The 5016-nt window shown below is 34.2% G+C and overlaps 1 long non-coding RNA gene across 2 annotated transcripts; it reads right to left on the bottom strand.

Annotated features, from left to right (window-relative positions):
- Positions 1-517: 517 nt before the first annotated feature.
- On the bottom strand, positions 518-4253 carry LOC122760574. Of its 2 annotated transcripts, none has more exons than XR_006358441.1 (5): positions 4078-4253; positions 3324-3432; positions 2647-2734; positions 2467-2545; positions 518-1297 (listed from the first exon to the last, which is right to left on the bottom strand). It is a non-coding gene; the product is annotated as an uncharacterized LOC122760574 (long non-coding RNA). The 2 variants fall into 2 exon arrangements; XR_006358440.1 differs by having other exon boundaries at positions 2685-2734.
- Between the last annotated feature and the right edge of the window lie 763 nt (positions 4254-5016).

Genomic DNA, 5016 nt, shown 5'->3' with positions numbered 1-5016 from the left:
TTTAGTCCAAGTTTTTTTATCCTAAACACAAATGTCTCTTACTCATATAAATGTTAATACTTAAGTTTGATTTACTCAATTTATTATATTCTAGGCCAAACTGTGTTTTCAGTTCATTTACGTTAACTGTTGAAGTTGTATTAACACTACAGCCGTAACTAACGATTATTTTCATAATCGATTAATCTGTTGATTATTTTCTCGATTAATCATCTCAGAAAACCTTAAAAATGTTGATCGGTGTTCGCCAAACCTGGAAATGAGGTTCTCAGATGTCTTGTTTTGTCCACAAACCAAAATGATTCACTTTTAATGATTTCTGTTATACAGATCAAAGAAATTAAGAAAACACTCACATTTAAGAAGCTTAAACAATCAGAAATGTTGTTTTAATCATGAAAAAAGCTTTCAACCGATTAATCGATTATCAAAATATTTGTCAATTAATTTAGTAATCAATTAATAATCATTCATTCTTTCAGCTCTAATTAACACAAGAGGGACAGACACATCTGGCTTGACTTAAACCATTTATTAAATATTGAACTATGAACACCGTTAAGTGAATAACATTGCATTGTACAAGTTAAGGTTTTTCGAAATGTGCATGGACACACTGTCACCACAAATTTCAAATTGCAATTTAACTGCCAGACACTGCGATTGAGATTTTAAAGCGATATAATCATTTAAAGTTCACATCACTTCAACTATCACAGTAATTGAGTCAAAACATTAATGAGCATTACAAAACAACACCATCAAAATTAAATTAAGAACAAGTGTGTATGATTTAGTGCCACCAAGGCGTGAAGTTGCATACTGCAACCACCTGAATCCTGAATAGTGGACATGGGGACCATGGAAGACCTGCTTTGTTACATAAAGGAAAAAAGTAAATGTTAAACTTCATGGAATAAATAAATAAACTGAAAACAATTTCACTGTATCCAATTTCTGCTGGTATCTTTGAAAAACACCAAAATAAAAGAACCAAAAGTTGCTCTAATCCAGCTCAGTTCTCAAGGACTGTAATTTTGGTTTGAGCTGCTTTCTGCCATCATCAAGACTTAAGAGGACAACTTGGATGAATTTGAAGAAGCCATTGAGCTTCTCGGGGTCGCTGGACTGAAGTGCATACATCAGTCCAACCAAAATTACAGAAGAATCTGTCCACGATCTGTGTGACGTTACAAACTGACCCTCGAAGGACAATCTACGCATCGTGTGTTTCAAAGAGCTCCAACACCTCCTCTTCATTCACCACTGATCCCTCTTCAGACAATTCCAAATCAACCTGAAATGAGAACACGTTTCATAAATAAGTGCAAGTAGACAAAGCTATTTAATAAACAAAAAAAAAAAAGAAAATGATGTGAAGAATATATCATAATTGCCTTCCAGGTTTTTTATAAGCAAGTGGAAGAATCATCAAAACATTAAAAACATCTTAAAACTCCAATTATAAGATGCAAACAAAGGCTGTCAGTCTCTCTTAACAATCACTTGATATTCATAAAATTTTAGCCTATGTGTATATACCATAAATACAACCGTTGCGGTTTCCAGAGCTACTCACGTTGAACATTCTGTCCAGTAGAGGGCAAACTAACATTAGCCTGCCAATAAACATTCATATACCTTTGCAGCAAGAAGACATGAACATGAATACATGAATCAAGCAATCACGTGGCAGAAACTCCATGCATTTATGCATACCATGGAGACACTGACAAGAAAAGCTGCTAAAGTTCAAACAGAGCATCACAATGGAGATGAAAGATGATTCATGTGACTCTGCATGGCATGGTTGTAGGTGCCAGATGGACTATGAGTATTTCAGAAACTGCTGATCTACTGGGATTGTCATGTACAACCAACATTACAATAGCTGAGTAACTACTGCCTTTATATACTTGTAAGCAGTCTGGTCATTCTCCTCTGACCTCCTAAAGAACTGACATTCCCTGATATTTTCTCTGATTATTTTCTGTAATGCAGGAAAACCTCAATAGATTAGCAATTTCTGAAATACTCCGACCAGCCCATCTGGCACCAACCATGACATGTTCACTAAAGTCCCTGTTATCCTCATCCTGATGCTCAATGTGAACTTCAGCTGGTTGTCATGCTGAAATACAATGAGTTGCTGCCATATTTAAATATGTTTATTGGCAGCCTAATGTTAGTCTGCACTCTAGTGGACAGAACAAATGCATGTTCACCTGTTTGTAAACAAAAAAATGGACTGTGTGCCTCCTCACAGCAGAGTTTAGTACAAATCTTTTTTCACTTGTGATGTAAAAATTGAGTTTTCATTTTGTTAGTGAGACACACATGCTATTTGTCCACGGTTAAGAAATCTTAGTGTGTATAATCATTCCTAATGATTGTGTTCAGCAGTAATTTGGTTTTGCAACACAAATGAGGATAATGAGCTTCAAATAAGAAGAAAAAGGAGACCACCTTGCACATTTTGAAGACCTCTGATGAGAGGTAGACTGGCTAGGGCTGCTGTTCTGGCTGCAGTGATGTCATTTTTGCCCTGTTTGGGTGAAAAAAACACAACAAAAGGTATATATGGTGGCAGGTTTTGAGATCTGCCACTCATATAATCAGCATTGGAATTAATAAAAATATATATACTTGTTCCTTATATGCCTTTAAATCTACCATCTTCTGACCAAAAGTTCAAGTCTTCCTTTTTTTGTAGCACAAATTTTGATTGGTGATCCTGTGAAATTTAGTGGGAAACAAAAACAAAAGCACAGAATAGCTTTGATATTAAACCTTGATACTAAACAAATCAAGGCTATCCAAATCAAGTGCTCCTAAAATGATGACATTTACCATTTGTGAAATTTAAAGCATCTCCTTGTCTTTAGTTTCCGCATGGGGATAACTGGGAAGCAAGGAAGGAAGGTGATTGTTCTATGACTATTCAGGCTCTTTTGATGTTGGCCCTGGATGCTGCACCTTCTGGCTTCATCCTGCTACACTTTCCTGTACACACAGCTATGTCCTGTATGCCTTTATTTTGAAGCGTAAGCTGTTCTTCTAACCCTCATACCATGGTAACCGTTGCCTCTGCAGCTTTATTATTATTATTATTGTTATTATTATTATTATTATTATTATTATAATAATAATAATAATAATAATAATAATAATAATAATAATAATTCAAATTATTTAAAAAACGTAACTTCCTTAATGGTTTTCCCTCGATGGTAGGTCCTCTATATTATTTTAATTGCATTGTCAAACTCTGGGTCCTGACACTGAAGGCAAAAATCATTGGTCAAATTGAACTTGTTTTTCACCTCAGTTATGCGAGCAGTTACAGTCTCTGGACGAGAAGGCAAATTAAGTCTCTCAGCATTGTCTTCATCTAAGACATCAGTCGCTTCCATTGCAGAGTGCTGAGGAAACCTGTAACATACAACACACAGAACTAGTATATAATCTCAACAGATTATGTTCGGTACATAAAGAATGCTCAAAACTGGAAAATTCACAGATATACGAGTACCAGACCTCCTTCTGTTGAACTTCAATTCTAGACACACATAAATTAGACAAGCATGTTAATCATTAACTTTAATTAACGGGTGCTGAAGGAGCAAAATCACCTGAGCCCTTATATGAAATCAGGCAAAACTTACGCTCTCACTTTTATACTTTCTACTTTATTGGCATGTGAAACATATATTCACATTGCCAAAGCAAGTGTGTAGTGACAAAATGAAACGAAAATAATATATTCATAAAATTATGAATATATACAGTACAGTGTATACAGAGGACAATACATTGATATTAATATCTCTACCACACCCAAACAGGCACAGCTTGGAACTGCACAACTACAATATTAAGTCCGAACTGACATCAACATGTTAGGCTGCGGTACCAATTTAAACAACCTATGAGTTTACGTTAAAGCTTTAAGACGTTTTATTTTCTAAACTGCTAGCTCGCTCGTGCTAAGCGTGCTAAGTTAAGTTAGCATTCATTAAAAATGGGAAACCATGCGAAGACACACGATGAGAAAACACAAGAAAACAACAACGTTACCTCGCATCGATGACGAACCCAGGACTGACAAGTAGAAATATCCGAGTATTTATTTACGATCTATTTGCGGTGTGTCTGATAGTGCTAACGGCTAAGTGCGACAACAACAGTGAGTGAAGCGTAAACTTATCCGGTCACGTCCGGTCAGTCAGTGCCGTGAAACAGCAAAGACGTAACTGCAGGTTCACGTTCAACTACAAATTAGAGGTAATAAAGGTACTTAAAGCAGGTGCGAGATTTTTCTCATTTAAAGATTCAATTAAAATTCTAAAAATATCGAATGATGTATTAATTAATTAACCGAAAAATAATCAATTAATATTTTAGAACACATAGTTATTTTAAGATGACCTAATATTTAACATTATATGTATGTATATATATATATACATATACATATATAGATATACACACACATATTTTCTAGTAATATATTATTTCAAATCAAATATGAAATTATTTATATACATTTAATGAAAGTGTATAGATTTTCAGGGAAATTACAGATTTTTTTAAATGCTGGTTTAAAGACATCCTAAATGAAATTAACCAATAGAACAAAGTAGAATTATACCACCCATACTTAAAGTGGACCGAAGACTACTGAGTTATTACCTCATAATTTTATTCTTGAGCAAGTTAAGAATAATTAGAATGAGTTACTTGAACCTTTGGGAAGTTATTTAGAGTTATTTTTATAGGTTTTACACTATACATACAGTATATATCACTATATTTGCAATGTACAATATATACTTACTGTATACATTTAATTATATAAAATGATGTCGCTCTTATTTGCTCTGAATCATAAATATGCCTCACATTTTCCATATTACGGCTAATAAAGGTATCAACGTCTACTCCGATTGCAAGATTTTTTTTTTTAAAAACTAGTGTGCACACACATTTTACATTTGCAGAGACAGATAATGTGAT

Source organism: Solea senegalensis, unplaced genomic scaffold (assembly GCF_019176455.1).
Source record: "Solea senegalensis isolate Sse05_10M unplaced genomic scaffold, IFAPA_SoseM_1 scf7180000013756, whole genome shotgun sequence".
Taxonomy (NCBI): Eukaryota; Metazoa; Chordata; class Actinopteri; order Pleuronectiformes; family Soleidae; genus Solea; species Solea senegalensis.
This window is presented reverse-complemented; position numbering and strand designations above follow the sequence as displayed.